Raw genomic sequence first — 13,040 nt, forward strand, 5'->3', positions numbered from 1 at the left:
GAAGGCTATGCTATGAGGAGAAAGCACAAGAAGAACAGACCATAAGTCAGCAGGCAGTCTTTGATTCCTGCCCTGCCAAAACAATTGCAACATGTGACCGCTGTGTTGCAGCAAATTTAGTTAACCAATTAATGCAAAATATTTCATAAAACCTGAAGGACAAAAGGAGGAAACAAAAGATAGGTCAGAAGATAGCAGACACTGTTTGACTCCTGCCTCGCCTGCCTTAGCTTCCCTTCCCTTCCTCCCCTCCCCTCCCCTCACCTCACCTCTCCTCTCGTGGACTCAATCAGTTACACGTCAAAGCTCCCTTTATGGTGTTCCCCGTGATGGGCGGTTCTTAAGTTCAGTTTCGCGTAGTAACTTGGGGAAAAGTATGATATGAGGCCCGATTTTTTTCTGAGGTGAATTGGTCATAAGAGCCTGATATCACCTCCCCGCCTGAACTTATTGCCTCAGGTCCCTCTCAGTTTCTCGCCGCTGTTGTACCTGCCGTCCTTCACCAGCTGAGCGCCTTGATAGCTCCGCACGCCAACACACCGACCCTGCGCCAAAAAAAAGTCTCGTTTCGCTGTTTGTAATGCCCGAGCGCTGAGGTGTCGGTGTTTCATTCCAGGGTCTTTGTGTGTGTGTGTGTGTTTGTGTGTGTGTGTGTAATACGAGATGGTGGTAAGTATTCGTGTCTTGCTTTTACCTTTTCCCTGCCGTGCTTGGTCGTGGTGGTGATGATGGTGGTGCAAAGTGACGTGGTGTAAGGTGACGTGTCCATACCATCACTCTCTCTCTCTCTCTCTCTCTCTCTCTCTCTCTCTCTCTCTCCTCTGCTTTCTGCTAATTCTTTCCCTGTTTTAGTGTTGTGGGACCATGTTATCGCCCGTCCTTCTCTGCTTCCTGCTAATTCTTCTACTTCCTCTCCTCTGCTTCCTGCTGATTCATCCCTACAGTATGAGTTGTGTGACCATAGCATCGGTTTTCCCCCTTATAGTCCTACTAATTCTTCCGGTTCCTTTTCACTGCTTTCTGCTCATTTTTCTCCTGCTTCTGTATGTTTTGCCACCACCACCACCATCACCAAAAACTCCCCGACCCCTCATTACCACCACAACCATCATGCACTAACCGATCTCTCACCACCACCACTACCACCACCACCACTTAGCAGGCCGCCATTCCCGCCAGCAGCAGGCCGCACACGAGCTTCTCTCACACAGGTAGTTCACGCCCGCCACGCCAGGCTGGAAGGATGTGAGGCGCTGCAGATCACACACACACACACACACACACACACACACACACACACACACACACACACACATCAACATTGCGATCAAACTAAAACATTAAATACATGAGGTCCTTGCTTCTTTACTGCTTTACTTCATTACTTCTATGCAATACATCTCAGATCCAGCTTTAAAAATATTTCCTAACTAAAACCTTCACCATACAAACAAATCAAGTACAATTAAATTCCTGTTTCACAAGTATTATTTACCGAGGCAAAATCGTTGCTACCATCCCTACATCAAGCTTTATAAAACGTAGCACACACACACACACACCGCCACTCCCATTCCGTCATTTCATCCCGGACAGTATTCATTGTATCCTGAAGGCGACTGAGTCATTAGTGGCAGTTCCGGCAGCGTGCGGGAAGCCCCTCGCCACACACAGGATTATTTTTTATATTGCATCTTTAATCAGACTTTGAACAGCAGCCGCTTTTTAACTATTCACTTCCTGATAAATGCTGAAGCTCTCCTGTCAGTTATGGGTCCGTTTTCTTTCCTTTTTCTTCTCTTTTTCTGAGAAATGAAAAAAGCTACTTCAATTTCTTTCTTATCATTCTTTGGTCGTCTGTCTGTCTGGGTTTGTCTTTTTGTCCTTGTTCGTTTGTGTTCCTGTCTGTCTGTCTGTCTGTCTTGCTCTCTCTCTCTCTCTCTCTCTCTCTCTCTCTCTCTCTCTCTCTCTCTCTCTCTCTCTCTCTCTCTCTCTCTCCAGGATAAGGTACCAAACCGGTTAAGAATACAGTAAGGAAGAAAAACTGTTTGGGTGTTTGTTGATGAATATTTATAAACGTCGCTGAAAAGTCTTGTGTGGAACAAAAGAAGGTACTTGTGTTAAATTAAGCTGAGATTCTGCCTCTTACAATGAAACAATAAAAAATAAATAAATAGATAAATAAAGTAAATAAAACATAAGGTCAACATTATAAACGTAGCTTAGAAACTCGTGTAAAAAGTTAAGGAAGGCTTTTTTAAATTAAGCTTAAAAGTTCTTGCCTGTATTGAATTATTGAAATTCCCCTTCACTTTTACTCAATATGAAATTGTAGAAAAAAACAACAACTCAGATGACAAAAATTTATGTACGTCGTTTTAGAAAGTGTTATAAGGAACGATACAAGGAGTGTTGGATGGAATTACTTGGAGTCGTGAGGTGGTTTAAAAATTCCCTTCGCTAGTTAAAATGTGCCTCGTACTTACATAACATAGAAAAGGAAGACAGGAAAAGAGAAAGAAAAAGAGAGAGCTAATTTAGATTTATTACCATAGCAGAGGAAGCTGAATAAAAGAGTAAGGCTCGTTAAATGTCATCATGTGAAGTGGATTTTTATGTTACTTTGTATTTATGTGAAATAGTGAGACAAAAACATATCAAGAGTCTGGTGAGTGTATTAACTTTCAGAAAATAATGTGTAAAGAGAAAAGTGTTGTATATTGACTCCTGTGCAGTGGTGAGGCGACTGAGGAAGCTCCTGTCACCATTGAATTTCTGCCTTACTTCAACCTAACCTAACCTAACCCAACCTAACCTAACTTAACCTAACCTAACCCAACCCAACCCAACACAACCCAACCCAACCCAACCCAACCCAATCCAATTCAACCCAACTTAACCTAACCTAACCTAGCCTTACTTTAACTTAATATCGGTACGAACCAGTCAGGAAAAGTCAAGTGTGTGGTGACTTTATTAACGCTGCTTCAGAAAGTACTGTACTATAAATATAGGTCGCATGTGGTGAAATTACTCAGAATGATGAAGTGGTTGAGAAGTCTCCCCTACTAGTGAATGCCCGCCTCGCACTTACCTAACATGAACTACTAAGACGAAAAATAAAGTCTAGTGATTTATAAAATCACTAGACTTTATTTTCCGTGTTAAAACGTAGAAAAAAGTGCAAAAACTTATGTTAAATTAAATTAGTGGGAGTGGTGTGGAGCTTAACCATTCTACGCCTCCACTGATGAATCTCCACCACACACTTACCTCACAGAGTATTAAGAGGGAGACAATAGCAGTGTTCATATAAGGTAACATACAGTGTGGCATAAAAAGTCATGTTATATTTAATTATTCTGAGTAGTGAGGAGGTCAAACTTTTCACGCCTCCAGTAGTGAAGCTCCACCACACAATTGTGAAATATTAACGGGTAAAGTCTCTCTGGTGATCATATAAAGCATAATGAAACAAAGTAGCATAGAAACTCACGTTAGATTTGATTACTTTGACACGCACACACACACAATAATTCTTCCACATACTCGTACTGGCCTCTTCCTTCCACCCAACCATTCCTCTTCCACTGTTTCCATCCCCACCCAGCTATCCCCACACCCAGCCTGTCATCCTCTTGCCTAGTCATCCCTTTCTTTCCTGTCCTGCCTTATTCCCTATCCAAGTTATTCTCCACTCTGTCCTAGCCATCTCACAACCAGCCTGTCCTACACTACCTATCCATCCCTCGCTCGCCTGACCTTCCTCAACCTCTTGTGACGTCGCAGATCTCTAGATGGACGGTACGTGGAACTGAATCCTGAGACGAATCATCTTGGCAGCGCGAGACTCAAGGGACGAGGCTGATATGATTGTGTGTGGCGTAAATGTAAGTATTTAGCTTACCACAAATAGTTGTATAAGTATACAGGTCTTCTGCAGTTTATTCTTCCTATATACTGATGAGTCTTGCGCACCAGATAACAATATTGCTTCTCCTATCGCCGTTTCCTAGAGTGAGGGGTTGGCTCCTTGTACGAGTCCCCTCCAGTTGTTTCTGTCCATTGCATCTTCCTCTGTGACTCCCATCCTTTCCAGTTCTACCGCAATTTCTTCCCTCCATCTCACTCTGTCTCATTGTAAGCAGCAATGTTCCTGCGTCACCTCATCTTTGTTTTTGTGAGTCATGTTAATTACTCACAGGTTGGTTACGAGCTGAAACGCTCGAGCTGCTTCACTGCGTCACTCACTGTTCATGCTCATCTCTATCAGCGTCCACGTCTCCTTTATTGACAGCATAACTCTTATTTCCATATAAAAAAAAAAAAACTATATTAGTATGTAAAAGTATGATACATTCGTGTGAATACAATTTCTTGGACGGATATCACGCCGCTGCCTCTATGTATTTACAGAACAAGCCAGCGCCAAGTACACGAGTTGGGACGAAACGACACCGTGACGCAGTGGGCCTCTGGTCTCGTGGAGAGTGATCTGCCGCAAGAGGAGGAATGCACGTGAGTTTTGTCCTGGCCAAGGAATTCCGGATAACGCAGGTGTTTGGGAGAGTGGATGATCAGACAGGACTGAGTAGATGCTGAGTCTCGGGAGTGAACTGTGTGGTGCAGGACTGTAGCGGTTATGCAGTCTCTTTTAACGAGACACATCGTGGAGGAGGCTGGCGAGTGCTCTCAACACACGTGACGGAGCGGCGCCATGGTAACTGTCACCGTGGCCAGGAAGTCTCTTGTGCTGAACACTGCAATGTTGTGTTATCAAGACTGTGTATTGGTGCAGCGCATACAGTCGGATCACTAAGCGTGTTGTAGTGATGAAACTATGGAAACTATGGCGAATGATTATTGATCGTTGGAAAAAAGCATAGGTGTGATAATAATTCGGTGCTTGAGTTACACTAACACTCCATCACTACCGCCACCACGGCCATCACCACCATCACCACCGCCATCACCACCGCCGCTACTAAGAGTAAGTACATGATTCTTGTTCTCGTTAATAGTGATAGGAAGGAAATATCTCCATTTTTCCCCCGTATACTGTGGAAGTGCTGCCTCAACACACCGCCGCCGCCGCTATGAGAAGTACATGATTCTTGTTCACCTTTACAGTGTTGTGTTGGTGGGTGGCTGCGGCTGCGATAGGAAGTATTGTTACACCGTTATGATAGCGCTGGTTGTGTGAGTGAGGTAACAACTCGGAACAATTCCTAGTATTAAGGAAAGGTCACATTGTTTGCTACAGAAGACCAGACGGCATGGAAGTGGGGGGAGCGGTCTTTTGATGAATAAATAAAGACCAGGAAATTATATTTTTTACACGTATCGTTAAGCTGAAGTACCATGCTTAGTAGTAATCAAATTAAACAGTATAATATCAAATGAAAACCATAGATATACTCACCAGCACACACACCTACGGTACACTGAAGCCACAGAAAAGTCTTATAAAGGTACGGAAGAAGCAATGAAAAGACACAAGATCCGGAACCCCGGCTGCACTTCGCTCCCGGCTTCACATTCCCGGCTTAAACCAGCCAAGAATTGCACTTTTTTTTAATTATTATACAGAGAGAGAGAGAGAGAGAGAGAGAGAGAGAGAGAGAGAGAGAGAGAATGTACGTGGTGTGTTTTACTTCTCATACTCATTTCCAGCATTTTTTTTTCTCCTGCCGCTAAAGATTATGACCGCGCTGCCAGGGACTTTGTACTTACTCTCACCATTTTTCAGTCCAGTTCACTAATGCAGGAGTAAAGCCACATTTTCTCTCTTTAATCTCTTGTAATTGTCAACAACAGAAGGATCTCCATTTTTTCTTATTTAAGCCACATTTTCTCTCTTTAATCTCTTGTCAACACCAGAAGGATCCCCATTATTTCTTATTTAAGACACATTTTTTCTCTTTAATCTCTAGTCAACACCAGAAGGATACCAGGGCTTCCAACACTTTCTTTATAATTCAAGGAGAAAATCACTGAAATGTGCTATCCATTGTGTCCATTAAACAGACGAGGTGGAGGCGACAGTGGCCTGAAGATTGTGTCCTAGAGTTAACGAGGAAAGTTGTGTGTGTGTGTGTGTGTGTGTGTGTGTGTGTGTGTGTGTGTGTGTGTGTGTGTGTGTGTGTGCAGGGGGAAGCGTGAAAATAAGTGGGTGTTGGATGAGGATTATTTATTTATTTGCATGAGAGAGAGAGAGAGAGAGAGAGAGAGAGAGAGAGAGAGAGAGAGAGAGAGAGAGAGAGAGAGAGAGAGAGAGAGAGAGAGAGAGAGAGAGAGACTGACTGACTGACTGACTGACTCCACATCCACACCCACCCATCGACCCACACACACACACACACACACACACACACACACATACACACACACACACACACACACACACACACACACACACACACACACGATATTAATAAGAATATAAGCCCATAAGCTATAAAGGTGAGTCATTAAAGTAATAAAAGCAGCATGAGAAAGACGTGGGACGGAAAAATAAATGTCAGAGCGTCACACTTTCGGTTTCTCGTTTCTGCAATCCTAAAGGTGTCCAGTGGCAGTTATCGGGGTTTACAAGAGTGTTTCCATGATTACTAATAGTTTAACAGGCTTTATTAATTTCTTTATTTATCTATTTGAGGGAGAAGGTTTTCATTTTTTTTTTTTTTGTACTAATGGCAGTCAGCAAGTCCGTCAGTTAGTTCATCAGTTAGTCTGTCACTCACCCAGTCAGTCTGTTAGTCAGTCAGTCAGATAGGCAGCCGGACATACGTAGAGCGCCAGACACCATGGCTGAAAAATTTAGGCAGAAAAAATGTTTTCCGTATCGCTGCCAAATATAAATATGTTCATTAATTCTGTTTTACAGGGAGGCTATTTTGCCATGGAAGTATTTAAAGTGAGACCAAAGAATATTCTCGTGAGTAATTAAATCGGATCGAAACTGATATTTTGCAAATAAAATATTTCACGCAGGGAAGCCACAAAACGCTTGACTTCTGATCTTTCTAAAATTTCTGATTGGGGCAGAGCAAACTTGGTATTGTTCAATGCCTCAAAAACTCAATTCTTCCATCAATCAACTCGACACAACCTTCCAGACAACTATCCACTCTTCTTCAATGACACTCAACTGTCCCCCTCTTCTATACTGAACATCCTTGGTCTGTCCTTTACTTATAATCTAAACTGGAAACTTCACATCTCATCTCTAGCTAAAACAGCTTCTATGAAGTTAGGTGTTCTGAGACGTCTCCGCAAGTTTTTCTCACCCCCCCCCCCAGCTGCTAACTCTGTACAAGGGCCTTCCGTCCATGTATGGAGTATGCTTCACTTGTCTGGGAGGGTTCCACTCATACTGCTCTTGTAGACAGGGTGGAATCAAAAGCTTTTCGTCTCATCAACTCCTCTCCTCTAACTGACTGTCTTCAGCCTCTCTCTCACCACCGCAATGTTGCATATCTAGCTGTCTTCTACCGCTATTTTCATGCTAACTGCTCTTCTGATCTCGCTAACTGCATGCCTCCCCTCCTCCCGCGGCCTCGCTGCACAAGACTTTCTTCTTTCTCTCACCCCTATTCTGTCCACCTCTCTAACGCAAGAGTTAACCAGTATTCTCAATCATTCATCCCTTTCTCTGGTAAACTCTGGAACTCCTTGCCTGCTTCTGTATTTCCACCTTCCTATGACTTGAATTCCTTCAAGAGGGAGGTTTCAAGACACTTATCCACCAATTTTTGACCACTGCTTTGACCCTTTTGTGGGACTGGCATTTCAGGGGGCATTTTTTCTATTGGATTTTTGTTGCCCTTTGCCAGTGTTCTTCCTACATAAAAAAGAAAATAATAATAACTTTTACATATTATTCGTGAAATAAAAACGGTGATCATGCGACCGGGGATCAGCGACACGCGCGCCTGTGACTCCACCACGACTGGGATAAATGTAGTAGTGGTTTATTTTTAGAGGCTGCTAATTATAAGGTAGAATAATCAGGTACGCTGAGGTCATGCATGGAGTAGTGAGTGTGAGTTATGGTGGTAGTAATGAGTGGTCAATAATGAATAAATAAATAAAATAAAAAAATATAAAAGCTAGAATGAGAAAAAGATGACACGGAAAGTTACGTGGCATTTGTCTTTCTTTTGACGACAGAGAAATGACATTGTTTTGTTTACCACACAGAACCATTGTGAAGGAGACTGACAAAACTAGAAGTGTGGGAAAGAGAAGCAGCCTGGATAGTTAACATGGCATTGGAGTTATTTCAGCTCGTGACGTGACCAGCACAGAGAAGCAATAGAGCTCAGGTTTACCACACAGAGAACCTTTACTGAAGCGATACTGAAAAAAAGATACAAGTATAAGAAAGAGATGAGAAGGAGAATTTTGTGGCTGGCTTATGTTATTTCCATCACAGAGACGAAAATTAATATACCTTACACATAATACACAGGTTACTGTTGTGAGAAAGACGCACAAATGCAAGAAAGAGATGAGACACGGAGAATTACGTGAGAGTTGTTTTGTTTTCCCTTCACATTGCTTAGACTCGCCACTCTGGAAATCATCGTGGAAGGACAGAAAATAATAATTAAATAAATACGTGCAAGAAAAACAGAAGATAAAAATAACGTAAGATCTTGGGAATTACCACCATAGAAGGGAAAGGAAAGAAAAATCGTGAAAGAAACACACACACACACACACACACACACACACACACACACACACAATATCTAAGAGATAATACGGACTTTGTTACAAGGTTTGGGGTTATCAATGTAGTTTATCTTCGCCTACACTGAGGAAACATAAGAGACAGACGTGTAGCGTACGTAATGTGTAGTCATCGCCGGACCTCACCAGACAAGAATAAATCTGAAACGTACATAAAAAAAAGCGGGATAAAGGAGGATTCCATGCCTTACAATAGCAGTTCCCGGGAGACTTGGTCGGTGGGAGGAGAAAACAAGAAACTCCTGTGTGCGACATTGCCACAAGATTAAACAAATTAATGGTCCGCACAACCTTTTGGGGAGGCGGCTATGCGGGGGGAGGGGAAGGGAGTGAGGGAGTGTGATAGAGAAAGGAAAACATTGCGAGGGAAGGGTAAGGAAATGTGACAGGGAGGGGAAACATAGAGTGGTGTTTGTGTCTCGCAGCGTCATGATTGGATGCGTGTAGGAAGAGTGGCGGTGGTGTTAGAATTATGATTGTGTTGCTGGTGTTGGTGTTGATGGTGGTGCTAATGAGTGTGTTAAGGGTTGTTATGTTGTGGTATTGATGGTTGTAGTGGTGATTATGGTAGTGTTAGGCTTGTTATTATAATGTGTGTTAGTAGTGGGAACGGTGGTGTAATAATAATAATAATAATAATAATAATAATAATAATAATAATAATAATAATAATAATGATAAAAACTGCAGCAGCAGCAACAACACTAGTAGCAGCAAAAGATTATTATAAAAACTAACAGTAATGTAACTTTCTAACATGGTCATCCTTCACATAATTAGCACCAGTGGGTTTGTCAGGCCGCCAGGAGTCAGTCCCCACAGCACGCGTCACTGGCCCCCTGTACCGGCTGGTGTGCCCTGTGATCCACACACCTACTGTCTCCCCCTCTCAGGTTCCTTTCAAGTGTGTATTAGGCCTCGTTGTCCTCCTCACTGCCTCTCCCCAGCGCTCTACGAAGGTTGTATCTGTGTTTCCTGCTACCCTTACCTCTATTACCTCTGCCTTGCCCCCTCTCCTCTACACAGGGGTTGATAGACACCTGCAGGGTGAAGAGGGGCGGTTCTGAACGGGTCTGTCTTATGGAGCAGTGAAGGGATTGGCTGGATTAGTAGCGGGTAGCGGTGAGCGGAGTTAATTGTGTGTAAAACCAATTGAGGGATAAATCAGAGACACGTGGAGAGGGGCCGCTGTGGTGTGGGTGTTATGCATCGCTAATGGTATTACTGTCTTGAAAGGCCAACTGAGCATCTCTTGCCCTTGCGCTGTTTGCATCTACTCAGGCGCGTCTGGAATGAGGCGGACGTGAAGGGCTGCAGGTGATGGCTGGTGCTGTAATCCCCGGCGTGGACTGGCTACACGTGTCTGAACTCAGGTTATGCTTGTGTGGGAAGACTTGGAGACTGAGGCGTAGTTTGGAATTGTGACCTGTTGACTGTTGTTTTGGCTTCTTAAGCTCTTAGGTTCATAGTATAATTTCCAAATACTTAGTGAGGTTACAGGAATTTTTCCAAATAGTTATATTTTCGTAGTTTATACAGTGGCTCTGAAATAATGAATTCGGCTGTGTGCAGTTTTATAATCTTTTCCTAATAATTATTCTGCTCTGTACGTTTTTGTAAAGCCTGAAAAAAGGAAGTTCTGCTGTCTATTTTTGTAGGGTCCCTGGGATAGTCGGTATGCTGTATGCTTTAATAGGCTTTTCAAATATGATTTCTGCTGTGTGCATTTCTATAGGGTCTCTGAAACAGCACATTGCGTCAGGGTTGTGTCCCAGGTGACGTCTGGCCAGCACAGGAGCAGATGGCAAGAGAGGGAACGCTGGATTTCTTGCCAATGGTTTGTTTCCTTTGGGCGACAGTGGATCAGTTCACCTTCCCCTCCAGTAATGGATCTCTGTGTACCTCTGTTAATGGCTTTTCTCCCTCCGAGCTGCGTCTTCCAGTTGTCACCACCTGGGTTTCATTTGTCACCATCCTTAACCATTCTTAACTATCCCAAACTTCTCTATTTTCCGCCACTTTCTTTACACACACACTCACACACACACATACACTCTCTCTCTCTCTCTCTCTCTCTCTCTCTCTCTCTCTCTCTCTCTCTCTCTCTCTCTCTCTCTCTCTCTCTCTCTCTCTCTCTTCTACTTCATTAGAAAAGTAATTGCATCTAGGAACAGAAAAGTCATGGTCAGTCCTGTGATTCAGCAATATTTCTAACACAGTGATGGTTATTGGTATGTTATATTATGAAGAAGATCTCAAGGGAACTGACGATTATTAAGTATACAGTTAAGACACTTCAAATTTTGGATGATACATTGTTTTTATATTTTACCCAATAGGAGTCATAACTTTTGTCCTTACACACTTCATAAAAATATGCTAGAAAGAGTAATATATTGTTGGATGTCTTGACGCGCTTCCCTTCACGGTTGTGTAATGATGTCCTCTCATCCAGGGAGTTGCTCATCCTGTTATTAACCTCTTTAATCTCTCCTCGAGGCTCCTCTGCTTAACCTCAATAACCTCGTCTCCGCGGATGTGCCGTGATGAGTTTTCCGCCTCGTATTAAAAAGGTTCTCATTATCGTATATTTGAAAGCCTTACGTAACACATTACTGACGTGTTTTCTCTTTGTACTATTGAGGCTTTTCCACTTTTCTTTACTTTATCTCCATTCGCCTTGATTTTCGTTATTTATCAAGATTCGCGGGACTTCTGATTTCGCTTTTCATTTCGTTCTTGGCTAAGAAAAATAAAATTGATATAATTTGTCAGACTCTACGCAGATACTTTAGTTTTGTCTTATTTGTTTCAACAGTTTTCCTCCCAATGCCTTTGTTCCAGACAGCTGTGTGATAATTGTGACTAGTTTCATCAATATTTCCCATCCGGATAACCTTGCACTCCACCACTCCTTCCCGGCATGTCAGTCAAATACTTCACGGGAAGGCAATGCACAAATGCACTCTGCTCTGCTTCTACCCCGGAACACTAAATTTGTTGTTTGTGCGGCAGAGCAAAAACACAGATGTCTATTTACATTAAAAGTTTGCCTCGTTGCTCCTCGCCAAAAATAGAAAAAATTTTAACATAATGGAATTTCTGTTACATGTCGCATAAGAAATAACATTTTTGAATTTCTTATTCTTTTCATCCATCTTGAAAACATAAGAAATCAATGAGTTAATATTGTCATTGCATAATAATGAAAAAAATAAGTTGGCAGAGAAAAGGTCCCTTGAAAGGTTTAACAGCGTAACATAAAGTAAGGAGCCTGCAAAAGGTCAGTCAGTCCACACAAGGCAGCTTTTGAGCACTTAATAAAGCTTACCACCTGCAATATTCATCCAGGAATTCATCTGACATCTTAAAGAAATCTAATGTCTATGGACTTTGCTGCACGATACTATTTGTAGACAGTTCCTTACAACTTCCTTTATTTTCTTATGCTCTCATGCTCTTATATCAGAATTGTGCACCAGCTTTAAGACCATATTCGTAAACACCCTTGCAAGCGTCCTGACTACTTCCAGACGTCTCCACCTGAAGTATCACGGATCTTTAAGGGTGTTTTCATGGTTGTAGTGGCAGACTGACTAGCTCCCTACATTGTTAACAAGAAAAGCTCTCTGGAGAACCTGGCCAGTCATCTCTGAATACTGACTTTACTACCACAAGTGCTTCATGGATCTCCCCACCTTCGCAGTCTGGGTGTTGTGGATATGTAATGTACCGTACCATGTTTCATTTTGTACCTCCATTTATTGTACGCTTGACAACCCTGTAATCCTCAGTCTGGCTGGTGCTTCCGAGGTAGTTACGCGCTCAGGGTCTGCCACGGCATTGTTCCTTTGTTCCTGGCCTTAATATAGAAACCACAGTCTGCACGTGTTTCTGTAAAGAATCTACAACTTACTGGCTGTCCTGTTCCGACACCTACCTCACTGTGTATTCGCTCATTCCTTCCTTACACTTGTGCTTGAATGGGGCAGGTAATTGCTGCTGCTCAATCTGTAGGGATGTGCTTCACTTCCTCTCTCCAAATACACGAACATCTGTCAGGCAAATTGTACCTACCTCTTATTCTCAGGTTTTGGAATATCTACTCTAGTGCTCTCTCTCTCTCTCTCTCTCTCTCTCTCTCTCTCTCTCTCTCTCTCTCTCTCTCTCTCTCTCTCTCATATCCTTTTTCCGTGTGTTCCGTGTCTGTCAAAATTTTTCCACATGTATTCTTTCTTTCTTTCTTTTTCTTTATTTCTTTCTCTTTTTCTCAGCTCAATTAC

At 42.7% G+C, this 13,040-nt stretch overlaps 1 protein-coding gene across 8 annotated transcripts in view; it reads left to right on the forward strand.

The window, feature by feature from the left end:
- The window catches only part of LOC135097977 (uncharacterized), a 170,153-nt gene that overhangs the window by 44,901 nt on the left and 112,212 nt on the right, over positions 1-13,040 (forward strand). For 6 of the 8 annotated variants that reach the window (XR_010266401.1, XR_010266402.1, XR_010266400.1 and 3 more), the window contains exons 3-4: positions 3,790-3,890; positions 4,417-4,990. The gene's annotated coding sequence lies outside the window, so the exon portion shown is untranslated. The remainder of the gene's footprint in view (positions 1-3,789; positions 3,891-4,416; positions 4,991-13,040) is intronic. The other 2 variants (XR_010266398.1, XR_010266399.1) reach the window with 1 other exon arrangement.

This window comes from Scylla paramamosain, unplaced genomic scaffold, assembly GCF_035594125.1.
Source record: "Scylla paramamosain isolate STU-SP2022 unplaced genomic scaffold, ASM3559412v1 Contig39, whole genome shotgun sequence".
Classification (NCBI taxonomy): Eukaryota; Metazoa; Arthropoda; class Malacostraca; order Decapoda; family Portunidae; genus Scylla; species Scylla paramamosain.